Consider the following 17,155-nt stretch of genomic DNA (forward strand, 5'->3'; position numbering starts at 1 on the left):
CATCAGAGAGAGAGGAACAACCTTCATTCACGTGGACTCTGGTGATATCCAGGTGAGTGATGATGGGATTCTTACCAAAGTCCACACCATTTGATCTTCAAACGACAATGGTATTTTTTTTTCTGTCTCCAAGGGGATGGCTTTAACAAAGAGAAATTTATTTTCTCACAGTCTAGTAGGTCACAAGTCCAACTTCAGGGCGTCGGCTCCAGGGGAGGGCTTTCTCTGTCTGTCGGCTCTGAAGGAAGGTCCTTGTCCTCGATCTTCCCCTGGTTGAGGAGCTTCTCACGTGCAAGGACCCTGGGTCCAAAGGACGTGCTCTGCTCCTGCTGCCGTTTTCTTGGTGGCATGAGGTCCCCAATCCTCTGTTTGCTTCCCTTTCCTTTTATCTCTTGAGAGATAAAAGGTGGTGCGGGCCACGCCCCAGGGAAACTCCCCTTACCTAGGATCAGGGAGGTGACCTGAGTAAGGGTGGTGTTACAACCCCACCCTAATACTCTCAACATAAAATTACAATCACAAAATGGAGGACAACCACACAATACTGGGAATCATGGCCTAACCAAGTTGACACATATTTTTGGGGGGACATAATTCAATGCATGTGTTATGGCAGCACTAGATGACTAAAACACCTTTGTTTTGTTTTTCCATTTTATTTGGTGCTTTCATAATAGATATCATTGCAAGACACCAAGAGGGCCATTTAAAGACATCCTCATGAATAGTTATGCAGGTACGATCTCATGGTGTTCATCACCACAGTAGGAAACTTGGACTCTCTACAGCTGTTTGTAGAAGACACATCACTGCCTGAATCTACGTTTTGACTGTGGAGTTCCACATGAATCCAGGGAGATGCTGGATCCTTTCGCGCTAGAGGAGATTTCTTTGGTTTGCCAGTAGAAAAACTGTGTCTTTTTACACACAGATATGTTTTCCAGGGTCTCAGAAGGAGAGCGGGTGGATCCTAAGAACAGTGGCTGATGGGAGACTTCGCTGTCATCCAGGCTAGTGATGATGTGGGCCGTAACCACAGCGCACATCATCTGATCTTTAGAAACCAGGGCAAGTAAAATGGTTTCCCTAAAATTCCTTGTAAACACATTTCTTTAAACCAGAATTCAGGTTAGGCATGAACGCATCACAACAGAAACTAACTAGCTAGTGATTTCATGACATCCTAACCTGGTGACAATAGGTGCGTAGCGTCGTCGTGACCGAGGGGTTTGCAGGTATCCAGGTGAACTCGTCATGCTGTTCCTCCCCAGAGCAGTGACCATGGGTTTTTGCAGGTGTCCACCCGATAGACGTTGGTATCTCTGACTATGTTTTCACCTTGAACTTGTGCACGGTTTCAGCTGGATTTCGTGCCTTTCCTCCCACTAGGAGAGCCCAATGGACGTTGCAGGATTCCCAGCAAAACCGTGTGTCTTTCAACACACTTGTCACCTATCTGTCTCCGACTGCGGAGGAGAGACCACAGAGAATGTAACACGGGTCATTCCCATGGGAATTTACTGATATCCGGGTAAGTCATCCCGTGATTCAAATGTCGGTACACAGTATCCGAGCCTCCAGGAACACGGTAACTGATTTTTCCGTCTTTAACGTTTCTCATGACCATGTTGTTCTGCAGTCATTCAGGTAAGAAATGCCATTTCACTCTCAGTAATAATAAGCATGAGATACTGCTGATCCCTTTTGCACTGATCATATATATTTCACCTTTGTAGTAACCGCAGGTTTTGGGGTTCTCCGGGAAGTCATCGTGATTTTACATTGTGCTAATGATCACGAGCTCTTTGCAGGTATTCACTCAAGAGATGTGATTGTGTCCAACAAAGTTCTGACCAAGGAGTTCACGGAAACCCAGGTAGATTATAAGGGTCCCCTGTCACCTGATGGGATGAATGCAATTTTCAGAGTCACACTGAAATCATGTGTCTTAAACCCAGTAGTCCAATTTCTCTTTCAGATAAGAAGGAAGAGATCATGAAGAAAGTAACATTCGTCGTTCCCGTGAGACTTTGCTGTTAGCCAGGTAAGTTGTCATATGCTTCTAACCACAGTATAGCCCATCTGATCTTCAAGCAACCAGGTACGTAATTCTCCTGTCCCTAACGTTTACCATTAAACTGTTCTTTATGTGGTAATTCAGGTAAGAAATGACACTTTCAGTATCGATACTATTAAGCATGATAGATAGCTCACTCCTACTTGTAGATAAAGTATATTGAGCCTTGGTAGGGACTGAGTTTTTTGTAGCTCTCCAGGCTACTCATCCTTATTTCTCATCCCAGTAATGACCATGAGCTCTTTGCAGGTGTTCACTCAAGATGTGATTGTTTCCATCCACGTTTTGGGCGATGGAGGTCTACCTTAGCCCAGGTATACAATTGTGCTCCCCTGTCCCCTGATGTGACCAGTGGACTTTGCAGCAGTCCTGGTGAAAACCTGCATATTTCCATACACCATATCCTACGTTTTTCAGATTGGACGGAAGACATCGGGGAGAGATTAAACATATGACCACAAGGTAAGTGATCATGTGTTTCTCTCCACACTACATGCCATCTGATCTTCAAGCAACAAGGTAAGGGACTTTTCTGTCTCCAACATCTATCATGAAAATGTTTTATATGAACAATCTCACAGAATAAATTGCATTTTCTTTAGAACCACAGGAGCAAGCTTGAGATCTCGTTATCTTTACGTAATGAAAACTTGTCAAACAGCCATTTCCGTTTTGAGGGATTTGCATGTGTAGAGGTAAGTCCTTGTGGCGTTCATCAGGACAAATGCAAACTCGGACTCTCTGCCGGAGTTTATAACAGACATGTCGCTGTCTGAAACTGAGTCCTCACCCACGGTGTTCCACGTGATTCTAGGGAAATATGCTGGGTCCTTCCACACTAGAGAATCATTCTCTTGTGTGCCCGCAGAAAAGATGTGTCCTTTTACACACAGATATCAATTTCAGGGTCTCAGGAGGACATCGTGGGGAACCTAGGAATGGTGACTTACGGGAAGCTTCGCTATCGTCCAGGCAAATGACGATGTGGGCCTTAACCATAGCACATACCTTCTGATCTTTAGAAACCAAGGCAAGTAAAATGGTTTTCCAGAAATTGCTTGTTACCACGTTTCGTTTTACAGGAATTCGGGTTAGGCATAAAACTGTCACGACAGATACTCACCAGAATGCTACTTCCTTGCTTCCTAACTTAGTGATAATATGTGCTTAGCCTCCAAGTGACTGAGGGATTTGCAGGTATCCAGGTTAAGTCATCCTGCTGTCCCTCACCACAGTAGTGACCGTGAGTGTTTGCCGTGTGCACCCAGGCTGCGTTGCTGTCTCTGTCTGTGATTTCACCTCGAAGTTGTCCACGGATCCAGCTTGATTTCATGACTTTCCTCATACTAGGAGTGACCAAGGTTCTCTGAACATTTCCCAAGGAAACAATGTGTCTTTCAACACACTGGTCACCCATCTTTTTCACACTTGAGAGGAGAGACCATGGAGGAAGTAGCACTACTTATTCTCGTCAGAGGTTGCTGAAATCCAGGTAAGTCATGCTGTGATTCGAACGCAAGGATACATCATCCGAGTGTGTAGGAACACGGTAAGTGATTTTTTCATCTCTATCACTCATGGGGACAATGTTGTTGTGCAGTAATTCAGGTTAGAAATGACATTTCACTACCAGTAATCATAATCATGAGATATTGCTGATTCCTACTGTACTGATCATGTATATTTGACCTTGGTATTGACAGAAGGTTTTGGAGTTCTCCAGGCAAGTCATCATGATTTTTTAACACAGTAATGAGCATGAGCTCTTTGCAAGTATTCACTTAAAAGATGTAATTGTCTCCAACTAAGTTCTGACCAAGAAGTTCTACGGGAACCCAGGTAGACTCTAAGAATCCCCTGTCACCAAACAGGACGAATGCAATTTTCGGAGTCACACTAAAATGATGTGTCTTTAATCACACTCGTCCAGTGTGTCTTTCGGAGGAGATGGAAGAGATCCTGGAGAAAGGAACAATTGTCATTCCCATGGGTCTTTGCTGATAGCCTGCTAAGTTGTCATATGCTTCGGACCACAGTATACACCCGCTGATCGTCAAGTAGCCAGGTAAGTATTTCTCTTGTCCTTAACATTTATCATTACTATCTTCTTTATGCAGTAATTCAGTTGAGAAACAACAGTCTCATTACCGATACTATTAAGAAGAACATGTATCTCATTCCTACTTTCCTGATAAAGTGTATTGAACCTTGGTAGGGACTGACTTTTTTGCAGTTTTCCACGCTAGTCATCCTTATTTCTCGTGACGGTAAAGACCATGAGTTCTTTAGCGGTCTTCACTCAAGAGATATGATTGTTTCCAACCATATTTTGCACGATGGAGGTCTACCTTCTTCCAGGTATACGACTGGGCTCCCGTATCACCTGATGTGACCAGTGGAATTTACAGCAGTCCTGGTGACAACCTGGGTATTTCAACACGCTGTCTACTGTATGTTTCAGATTGAACATAAGACATCAGAGAGAGAGGAACAACCTTCATTCACGTGGACTCTGGTGATATCCAGGTGAGTGATGATGGGATTCTTACCACAGTCCACACCATTTGATCTTCAAACGACAATGGCATTTTTTTTTCTGTCTCCAACATTCATTATTGCTATCTTTTACATGCAGCACTTCAGGTAACAAATTATAGCTTCCTTACCACTACTACAAGCATCGGATGTTTTTACTTCTTCATTTTAGGATAATGTCGAAAAATAAACATTTGCTGACTGAGGCGTTTGCAAGTATCCAGGAATCTCATCTTGGTATTCCTGGCTGTAGTCATGACCATGGTTTTTTGCAGGTTTCCTATAAGCTGGTGCCTTCTCTCTGTTTTCGTCTTGAAGTTCGACACGCATCCAGGTAGATTCCATGGGTTTCCTAAAACTGGAAATGACGGAGGGACCTCGCAGTTGACCAGAAGAAAACAGGTGGCTTTAATCACACTTGTCACATGTCCTTTTCAGATCCGAGGGAAGAGATCCTAGAGAAAGCAACAACTGTCTTTCATGTGGAACTTTGCGGATATCCAGGTAAGCCCTGAAGTCATTCTAATCGCGATAAATACCATGTCCTCTTCCACAACAAGGTAAGTTTCTTCCTGCCCCTGGCATTTCTTTTTACCATGCGTTCCCTACGGTAATTCAGGTAAGAATCGATAGTTTCACTACGAGTGCTAATAATCATGAGAGATTCCTGATTCCTACTCTATTGATCGTGTACATTTAACCTTGGCAGTGATTGAAGGTTTTAGAGTTATCTAGGCAAGCCATCGTGTTTTTACAGCACAGTAATGACCCTGAGTTCTTTGTAGGTATTCACTCAAGAGACGGGATTGCCTCCAACAACGTTCTGACCGAGGAGTTCACGGAAACCCAGGTAGATTATAAGGGTCCCCTGTCACTGGATGGGTGGGATGAATGCAATTTTCAGTGTCACACTGAAATCCCGTGTCTTTAAACACAGTAGTCGACTCTCTCTTTCAGATGAGAAGGAAGAGATCATGGAGAAAGTGCCATTTGTCATTCGCATGGAACTTCGCTGTTAGCCAGTAAATTGTCATCTGCTTCTAAGCACAGCACAGACTGTCTGATCTTCAAGCAAGCAGGTACGTGATTCCCCGTCCCTGACATTTATCATTACTATATTCTTTATGTGGTAATTGCAGTAAGAAATAACACTTTCACTATCGATACTATTAAGCATAACATATATCTCATTCCTACTTTCTGGATAAATTATATTGAACCTTGGTAGGGACCGAGTCTTTTTCAGTTCTCCAGGTTACTCATCCTTATTTCTCATCACAGTAAAGACCGTGAGCTCTTTGCAGGTGTTCACTCAAGAGACGTGATTGTTTCCATCCACGTTTTGGGTCATGGAGGTCTCCCTCAATCCCGGTATACAATCTGCCTCCCCCGTCACCTAATGTGACCAGTGGAATCTGCAGCAGTCCTGGTGAAAATCTGTGTATTTCCACACGCCATACGCCATACCCTGTGTTTTTTCAGATTGGACGTCAGACATCGGGGAGAGATTAACCATCTCCCTTCACCTGGGTGTTGCTGATAACAAGGTGAGTGGTGATGTGATCCTCAGCGCAGTACACAGCATCTGATCTTCAAACAACCAGGTAAGTGACTTTTGTGTCTCCAACATTTATCAAGACCTTGTTTTATATGAAGGGCCTCACGGAATAATGTACATTTTTCCCCAGCACTAGGACAGCACGCGCGAGATCTTATTATTTCTTCGTGCAATGAAGAGGGCGAAACACACGTTTTGGTTTTCAGGGATTAGCAGCTATGCAGGTACGATCTCATGGTGTTCATCACCACAGTAGGAAACTTGGACTCTCTACAGCTGTTTGTAGAAGACACATCACTGCCTGAATCTACGTTTTGACCGTGGAGTTCCACATGAATCCAGGGAGATGCTGGATCCTTTCGCGCTAGAGGAGATTTCTTTGGTTTGCCAGTAGAAAAACTGTGTCTTTTTACACACAGATATGTTCTCCAGGGTCTCAGAAGGAGAGCGGGTGGATCCTAAGAACAGTGGCTGATGGGAGACTTCGCTCTCATCCAGGCTAGTGATGATGTGGGCCTTAACCACAGCGCACATCATCTGATCTTTAGAAACCAGGGCAAGTAAAATGGTTTCCCTAAAATTCCTTGTAAACACGTTTCTTTAAACCAGAATTCAGGTTAGGCATGAACGCATCACTACAGAAACGAACTAGCTAGGGATTTCATGACATCCTAACCTGGTGACAATAGGTGCGTAGCCTCGTAGTGACTGAGGGGTTTGCAGGTATCCAGGTGAACTCGTCATGCTGTTCCTCCCCAGAGCAGTGACCATGGGTTTTTGCAGGTGTCCACCCGACAGACGTTGGTATCTCTGACTATGTTTTCACCTTGAACTTGTGCACGGATTCAGCTGGATTTCGTGCCTTTCCTCCTACTAGGAGAGCCCAATGGATGTTGCAGGATTCCCAGCAAAACCGTGTGTCTTTCAACACACTTGTCACCTATCTGTCTCAGACTGCGGAGGAGAGACCACAGAGAATGTAACACGGGTCATTCCCATGGGAATTTACTGATATCCGGGTAAGTCATCCCGTGATTCAAATGTCGGTACACAGTATCCGAGCCTCCAGGAACACGGTAACTGATTTTTCCGTCTTTAACGTTTCTCATGACCGTATTGTTCTGCAGTCATTCAGGTAGGAAAGGCCATTTCACTCTCAGTAATAATAAGCATGAGATACTGCTGATCCCTTTTGCACTGATCATATATATTTCACCTTTGTAGTAACCGCAGGTTTTGGGGTTCTCTGGGAAGTCATCGTGATTTTACATCGTGCTAATGATCACGAGCTCTTTGCAGGTATTCACTCAAGAGATGTGATTGTGTCCAACAAAGTTCTGACCGAGGAGTTCACGGAAACCCAGGTAGATTATAAGGGTCCCCTGTCACCTGATGGGATGAATGCAATTTTCAGAGTCACACTGAAATCATGTGTCTTAAACGCAGTAGTCCAATTTCTCTTTCAGACAAGAAGGAAGAGATCATGAAGAAAGTAACATTCGTCGTTCCCGTGAGACTTTGCTGTTAGCCAGGTAAGTTGTCATATGCTTCTAACCACAGTATAGCCCATCTGATCTTCAAGCAACCAGGTACGTAATTCTCCTGTCCCTAACGTTTACCGTTAAACTGTTCTTTATGTGGTAATTCAGGTAAGAAATGACACTTTCAGTATCGATACTATTAAGCATGATAGATAGCTCATTCCTACTTGTAGATAAAGTATATTGAGCCTTGGTAGGGACTGAGTTTTTTGTAGCTCTCCAGGCTACTCATCCTTATTTCTCATCCCAGTAATGACCATGAGCTCTTTGCAGGTGTTCACTCAAGATGTGATTGTTTCCATCCACGTTTTGGGCGATGGAGGTCTACCTTAGCCCAGGTATACAACTGTGCTCCCCTGTCCCCTGATGTGACCAGTGGAATTTGCAGCAGTCCTGGTGAAAACCTGCATATTTCCATACACCATATCCTACGTTTTTCAGATTGGACGGAAGACATCGGGGAGAGATTAAACATATGACCACAAGGTAAGTGATCATGTGTTTCTCTCCACACTACATGCCATCTGATCTTCAAGCAACAAGGTAAGGGACTTTTCTGTCTCCAACATCTATCATGAAAATGTTTTATATGAACAATCTCACAGAATAAATTGCATTTTCTTTAGAACCACGGGAGCAAGCTTGAGATCTCGTTATCTTTACGTAATGAAAACTTGTCAAACAGCCATTTCCGTTTTGAGGGATTTGCATGTGTAGAGGTAAGTCCTTGTGGCGTTCATCAGGACAAATGCAAACTCGGACTCTCTGCCGGAGTTTATAACAGACATGTCGCTGTCTGAAACTCAGTCCTCACCCACGGTGTTCCACGTGAATCTGGGGAAATATGCTGGGTCCTTCCACACTAGAGAATCATTCTCTTGTGTGCCCGCAGAAAAGATGTGTCCTTTTACACACAGATATCAATTTCAGGGTCTCAGGAGGACATCGTGGGGAACCTAGGAATGGTGACTTACGGGAAGCTTCGCTATCGTCCAGGCAAATGACGATGTGGGCCTTAACCATAGCACATACCTTCTGATCTTTAGAAACCAAGGCAAGTAAAATGGTTTTCCAGAAATTGCTTGTTACCACGTTTCGTTTTACAGGAATTCGGGTTAGGCATAAAACTGTCACGACAGATACTCACCAGAAAGCTAATTCCTTGCTTCCTAACTTAGTGATAATATGTGCTTAGCCTCCAAGTGACTGAGGGATTTGCAGGTATCCAGGTTAAGTCATCCTGCTGTCCCTCACCACAGTAGTGACCGTGAGTTTTTGCCCGTGTGCACCCAGGCTGCGTTGCTGTCTCTGTCTGTGATTTCACCTCGAAGTTGTCCACGGATCCAGCTTGATTTCATGACTTTCCTCATACTAGGAGTGACCAAGGTTCTCTGAACATTTCCCAAGGAAACAATGCGTCTTTCAACACACTGGTCACCCATCTTTTTCACACTTGAGGGGAGAGACCATGGAGGAAGTAGCACTACTTATTCTCGTCAGAGGTTGCTGAAATCCAGGTAAGTCATGCTGTGATTCGAACGCAAGGATACATCATCCGAGTGTGTAGGAACACGGTAAGTGATTTTTTCATCTCTAACACTCATGGGGACAATGTTGTTGTGCAGTAATTCAGGTTAGAAATGACATTTCACTACCAGTAATCATAATCATGAGATATTGCTGATTCCTACTGTACTGATCATGTGTATTTGACCTTGGAAGTGACAGAAGGTTTTGGAGTTCTCCAGGCAAGTCATCATGATTTTTTAACACGGTAATGATCGTGAGCTCCTTGCAAGTATTCACTTAAAAGATGTAATTGTCTCCAACTAAGTTCTGACCAAGAAGTTCTACGGGAACCCAGGTAGACTCTAAGAATCCCCTGTCACCAAACAGGACGAATGCAATTTTCGGAGTCACACTAAAATGATGTGTCTTTAATCACACTCGTCCAGTGTGTCTTTCGGAGGAGATGGAAGAGATCATGGAGAAAGGAACAATTGTCATTCCCATGGGTCTTTGCTGATAGCCTGGTAAGTTGTCATATGCTTCTGACCACAGTATACACCCGCTGATCGTCAAGTAGCCAGGTAAGTATTTCTCTTGTCCTTAACATTTATCATTACTATCTTCTTTATGCAGTAATTCAGTTGAGAAACAACAGTCTCATTACCGATACTATTAAGAAGAACATGTATCTCATTCCTACTTTCCTGATAAAGTGTATTGAACCTTGGTAGGGACTGACTTTTTTGCAGTTTTCCACGCTAGTCATCCTTATTTCTCGTGACGGTAAAGACCATGAGTTCTTTAGCGGTCTTCACTCAAGAGATATGATTGTTTCCAACCATATTTTGCACGATGGAGGTCTACCTTCTTCCAGGTATACGACTGGGCTCCCGTATCACCTGATGTGACCAGTGGAATTTACAGCAGTCCTGGTGACAACCTGGGTATTTCAACACGCTGTCTACTGTATGTTTCAGATTGAACATAAGACATCAGAGAGAGAGGAACAACCTTCATTCACGTGGACTCTGGTGATATCCAGGTGAGTGATGATGGGATTCTTACCACAGTCCACACCATTTGATCTTCAAACGACAATGGCATTTTTTTTTCTGTCTCCAACATTCATTATTGCTACCTTTTACATGCAGCACTTCAGGTAACAAATTATAGCTTCCTTACAACTACTACAAGCATCGGATGTTTTTACTTCTTCATTTTACGATAATGTCGAAAAATAAACAGTTGCTGACTGAGGCGTTTGCAAGTATCCAGGAATCTCATCTTGGTATTCCTGGCTGTAGTCATGACCATGGTTTTTTGCAGGTTTCCTATAAGCTGCTGCCTTCTCTCTGTTTTCGTCTTGAAGTTCGACACGCATCCAGGTAGATTCCATGGGTTTCCTAAAACTGGAAATGACGGAGGGACCTCGCAGTTGACCAGAAGAAAACAGGTGGCTTTAATCACACTTGTCACATGTCCTTTTCAGATCCGAGGGAAGAGATCCTAGAGAAAGCAACAACTGTCTTTCATGTGGAACTTTGCGGATATCCAGGTAAGCCCTGAAGTCATTCTAATCGCGATAAATACCATGTCCTCTTCCACAACAAGGTAAGTTTCTTCCTGCCCCTGGCATTTCTTTTTACCATGTGTTCCCTACGGTAATTCAGGTAAGAATCGATAGTTTCACTACGAGTACTAATAATCATGAGAGATTCCTGATTCCTACTCTATTGATCATGTACATTTAACCTTGGCAGTGATTGAAGGTTTTAGAGTTATCTAGGCAAGCCATCGTGTTTTTACAGCACAGTAATGACCCTGAGTTCTTTGTAGGTATTCACTCAAGAGACGGGATTGCCTCCAACAACGTTCTGACCGAGGAGTTCACGGAAACCCAGGTAGATTATAAGGGTCCCCTGTCACCTGATGGGATGAATGCAATTTTCAGAGTCACACTGAAATCATGTGTCTTAAACGCAGTAGTCCAATTTCTCTTTCAGACAAGAAGGAAGAGATCATGAAGAAAGTAACATTCGTCGTTCCCGTGAGACTTTGCTGTTAGCCAGGTAAGTTGTCATATGCTTCTAACCACAGTATAGCCCATCTGATCTTCAAGCAACCAGGTACGTAATTCTCCTGTCCCTAACGTTTACCGTTAAACTGTTCTTTATGTGGTAATTCAGGTAAGAAATGACACTTTCAGTATCGATACTATTAAGCATGATAGATAGCTCATTCCTACTTGTAGATAAAGTATATTGAGCCTTGGTAGGGACTGAGTTTTTTGTAGCTCTCCAGGCTACTCATCCTTATTTCTCATCCCAGTAATGACCATGAGCTCTTTGCAGGTGTTCACTCAAGATGTGATTGTTTCCATCCACGTTTTGGGCGATGGAGGTCTACCTTAGCCCAGGTATACAACTGTGCTCCCCTGTCCCCTGATGTGACCAGTGGAATTTGCAGCAGTCCTGGTGAAAACCTGCATATTTCCATACACCATATCCTACGTTTTTCAGATTGGACGGAAGACATCGGGGAGAGATTAAACATATGACCACAAGGTAAGTGATCATGTGTTTCTCTCCACACTACATGCCATCTGATCTTCAAGCAACAAGGTAAGGGACTTTTCTGTCTCCAACATCTATCATGAAAATGTTTTATATGAACAATCTCACAGAATAAATTGCATTTTCTTTAGAACCACGGGAGCAAGCTTGAGATCTCGTTATCTTTACGTAATGAAAACTTGTCAAACAGCCATTTCCGTTTTGAGGGATTTGCATGTGTAGAGGTAAGTCCTTGTGGCGTTCATCAGGACAAATGCAAACTCGGACTCTCTGCCGGAGTTTATAACAGACATGTCGCTGTCTGAAACTCAGTCCTCACCCACGGTGTTCCACGTGAATCTGGGGAAATATGCTGGGTCCTTCCACACTAGAGAATCATTCTCTTGTGTGCCCGCAGAAAAGATGTGTCCTTTTACACACAGATATCAATTTCAGGGTCTCAGGAGGACATCGTGGGGAACCTAGGAATGGTGACTTACGGGAAGCTTCGCTATCGTCCAGGCAAATGACGATGTGGGCCTTAACCATAGCACATACCTTCTGATCTTTAGAAACCAAGGCAAGTAAAATGGTTTTCCAGAAATTGCTTGTTACCACGTTTCGTTTTACAGGAATTCGGGTTAGGCATAAAACTGTCACGACAGATACTCACCAGAAAGCTAATTCCTTGCTTCCTAACTTAGTGATAATATGTGCTTAGCCTCCAAGTGACTGAGGGATTTGCAGGTATCCAGGTTAAGTCATCCTGCTGTCCCTCACCACAGTAGTGACCGTGAGTTTTTGCCCGTGTGCACCCAGGCTGCGTTGCTGTCTCTGTCTGTGATTTCACCTCGAAGTTGTCCACGGATCCAGCTTGATTTCATGACTTTCCTCATACTAGGAGTGACCAAGGTTCTCTGAACATTTCCCAAGGAAACAATGCGTCTTTCAACACACTGGTCACCCATCTTTTTCACACTTGAGGGGAGAGACCATGGAGGAAGTAGCACTACTTATTCTCGTCAGAGGTTGCTGAAATCCAGGTAAGTCATGCTGTGATTCGAACGCAAGGATACATCATCCGAGTGTGTAGGAACACGGTAAGTGATTTTTTCATCTCTAACACTCATGGGGACAATGTTGTTGTGCAGTAATTCAGGTTAGAAATGACATTTCACTACCAGTAATCATAATCATGAGATATTGCTGATTCCTACTGTACTGATCATGTGTATTTGACCTTGGAAGTGACAGAAGGTTTTGGAGTTCTCCAGGCAAGTCATCATGATTTTTTAACACGGTAATGATCGTGAGCTCCTTGCAAGTATTCACTTAAAAGATGTAATTGTCTCCAACTAAGTTCTGACCAAGAAGTTCTACGGGAACCCAGGTAGACTCTAAGAATCCCCTGTCACCAAACAGGACGAATGCAATTTTCGGAGTCACACTAAAATGATGTGTCTTTAATCACACTCGTCCAGTGTGTCTTTCGGAGGAGATGGAAGAGATCATGGAGAAAGGAACAATTGTCATTCCCATGGGTCTTTGCTGATAGCCTGGTAAGTTGTCATATGCTTCTGACCACAGTATACACCCGCTGATCGTCAAGTAGCCAGGTAAGTATTTCTCTTGTCCTTAACATTTATCATTACTATCTTCTTTATGCAGTAATTCAGTTGAGAAACAACAGTCTCATTACCGATACTATTAAGAAGAACATGTATCTCATTCCTACTTTCCTGATAAAGTGTATTGAACCTTGGTAGGGACTGACTTTTTTGCAGTTTTCCAGGCTAGTCATCCTTATTTCTCGTGACGGTAAAGACCATGAGTTCTTTAGCGGTCTTCACTCAAGAGATATGATTGTTTCCAACCATATTTTGCACGATGGAGGTCTACCTTCTTCCAGGTATACGACTGGGCTCCCGTATCACCTGATGTGACCAGTGGAATTTACAGCAGTCCTGGTGACAACCTGGGTATTTCAACACGCTGTCTACTGTATGTTTCAGATTGAACATAAGACATCAGAGAGAGAGGAACAACCTTCATTCACGTGGACTCTGGTGATATCCAGGTGAGTGATGATGGGATTCTTACCACAGTCCACACCATTTGATCTTCAAACGACAATGGCATTTTTTTTTCTGTCTCCAACATTCATTATTGCTACCTTTTACATGCAGCACTTCAGGTAACAAATTATAGCTTCCTTACAACTACTACAAGCATCGGATGTTTTTACTTCTTCATTTTACGATAATGTCGAAAAATAAACAGTTGCTGACTGAGGCGTTTGCAAGTATCCAGGAATCTCATCTTGGTATTCCTGGCTGTAGTCATGACCATGGTTTTTTGCAGGTTTCCTATAAGCTGCTGCCTTCTCTCTGTTTTCGTCTTGAAGTTCGACACGCATCCAGGTAGATTCCATGGGTTTCCTAAAACTGGAAATGACGGAGGGACCTCGCAGTTGACCAGAAGAAAACAGGTGGCTTTAATCACACTTGTCACATGTCCTTTTCAGATCCGAGGGAAGAGATCCTAGAGAAAGCAACAACTGTCTTTCATGTGGAACTTTGCGGATATCCAGGTAAGCCCTGAAGTCATTCTAATCGCGATAAATACCATGTCCTCTTCCACAACAAGGTAAGTTTCTTCCTGCCCCTGGCATTTCTTTTTACCATGTGTTCCCTACGGTAATTCAGGTAAGAATCGATAGTTTCACTACGAGTACTAATAATCATGAGAGATTCCTGATTCCTACTCTATTGATCATGTACATTTAACCTTGGCAGTGATTGAAGGTTTTAGAGTTATCTAGGCAAGCCATCGTGTTTTTACAGCACAGTAATGACCCTGAGTTCTTTGTAGGTATTCACTCAAGAGACGGGATTGCCTCCAACAACGTTCTGACCGAGGAGTTCACGGAAACCCAGGTAGATTATAAGGGTCCCCTGTCACCTGATGGGATGAATGCAATTTTCAGAGTCACACTGAAATCATGTGTCTTAAACGCAGTAGTCCAATTTCTCTTTCAGACAAGAAGGAAGAGATCATGAAGAAAGTAACATTCGTCGTTCCCGTGAGACTTTGCTGTTAGCCAGGTAAGTTGTCATATGCTTCTAACCACAGTATAGCCCATCTGATCTTCAAGCAACCAGGTACGTAATTCTCCTGTCCCTAACGTTTACCGTTAAACTGTTCTTTATGTGGTAATTCAGGTAAGAAATGACACTTTCAGTATCGATACTATTAAGCATGATAGATAGCTCATTCCTACTTGTAGATAAAGTATATTGAGCCTTGGTAGGGACTGAGTTTTTTGTAGCTCTCCAGGCTACTCATCCTTATTTCTCATCCCAGTAATGACCATGAGCTCTTTGCAGGTGTTCACTCAAGATGTGATTGTTTCCATCCACGTTTTGGGCGATGGAGGTCTACCTTAGCCCAGGTATACAACTGTGCTCCCCTGTCCCCTGATGTGACCAGTGGAATTTGCAGCAGTCCTGGTGAAAACCTGCATATTTCCATACACCATATCCTACGTTTTTCAGATTGGACGGAAGACATCGGGGAGAGATTAAACATATGACCACAAGGTAAGTGATCATGTGTTTCTCTCCACACTACATGCCATCTGATCTTCAAGCAACAAGGTAAGGGACTTTTCTGTCTCCAACATCTATCATGAAAATGTTTTATATGAACAATCTCACAGAATAAATTGCATTTTCTTTAGAACCACGGGAGCAAGCTTGAGATCTCGTTATCTTTACGTAATGAAAACTTGTCAAACAGCCATTTCCGTTTTGAGGGATTTGCATGTGTAGAGGTAAGTCCTTGTGGCGTTCATCAGGACAAATGCAAACTCGGACTCTCTGCCGGAGTTTATAACAGACATGTCGCTGTCTGAAACTCAGTCCTCACCCACGGTGTTCCACGTGAATCTGGGGAAATATGCTGGGTCCTTCCACACTAGAGAATCATTCTCTTGTGTGCCCGCAGAAAAGATGTGTCCTTTTACACACAGATATCAATTTCAGGGTCTCAGGAGGACATCGTGGGGAACCTAGGAATGGTGACTTACGGGAAGCTTCGCTATCGTCCAGGCAAATGACGATGTGGGCCTTAACCATAGCACATACCTTCTGATCTTTAGAAACCAAGGCAAGTAAAATGGTTTTCCAGAAATTGCTTGTTACCACGTTTCGTTTTACAGGAATTCGGGTTAGGCATAAAACTGTCACGACAGATACTCACCAGAAAGCTAATTCCTTGCTTCCTAACTTAGTGATAATATGTGCTTAGCCTCCAAGTGACTGAGGGATTTGCAGGTATCCAGGTTAAGTCATCCTGCTGTCCCTCACCACAGTAGTGACCGTGAGTTTTTGCCCGTGTGCACCCAGGCTGCGTTGCTGTCTCTGTCTGTGATTTCACCTCGAAGTTGTCCACGGATCCAGCTTGATTTCATGACTTTCCTCATACTAGGAGTGACCAAGGTTCTCTGAACATTTCCCAAGGAAACAATGCGTCTTTCAACACACTGGTCACCCATCTTTTTCACACTTGAGGGGAGAGACCATGGAGGAAGTAGCACTACTTATTCTCGTCAGAGGTTGCTGAAATCCAGGTAAGTCATGCTGTGATTCGAACGCAAGGATACATCATCCGAGTGTGTAGGAACACGGTAAGTGATTTTTTCATCTCTAACACTCATGGGGACAATGTTGTTGTGCAGTAATTCAGGTTAGAAATGACATTTCACTACCAGTAATCATAATCATGAGATATTGCTGATTCCTACTGTACTGATCATGTGTATTTGACCTTGGAAGTGACAGAAGGTTTTGGAGTTCTCCAGGCAAGTCATCATGATTTTTTAACACGGTAATGATCGTGAGCTCCTTGCAAGTATTCACTTAAAAGATGTAATTGTCTCCAACTAAGTTCTGACCAAGAAGTTCTACGGGAACCCAGGTAGACTCTAAGAATCCCCTGTCACCAAACAGGACGAATGCAATTTTCGGAGTCACACTAAAATGATGTGTCTTTAATCACACTCGTCCAGTGTGTCTTTCGGAGGAGATGGAAGAGATCATGGAGAAAGGAACAATTGTCATTCCCATGGGTCTTTGCTGATAGCCTGGTAAGTTGTCATATGCTTCTGACCACAGTATACACCCGCTGATCGTCAAGTAGCCAGGTAAGTATTTCTCTTGTCCTTAACATTTATCATTACTATCTTCTTTATGCAGTAATTCAGTTGAGAAACAACAGTCTCATTACCGATACTATTAAGAAGAACATGTATCTCATTCCTACTTTCCTGATAAAGTGTATTGAACCTTGGTAGGGACTGACTTTTTTGCAGTTTTCCACGCTA

Source organism: Loxodonta africana, chromosome X (assembly GCF_030014295.1).
Source record: "Loxodonta africana isolate mLoxAfr1 chromosome X, mLoxAfr1.hap2, whole genome shotgun sequence".
Taxonomy (NCBI): Eukaryota; Metazoa; Chordata; class Mammalia; order Proboscidea; family Elephantidae; genus Loxodonta; species Loxodonta africana.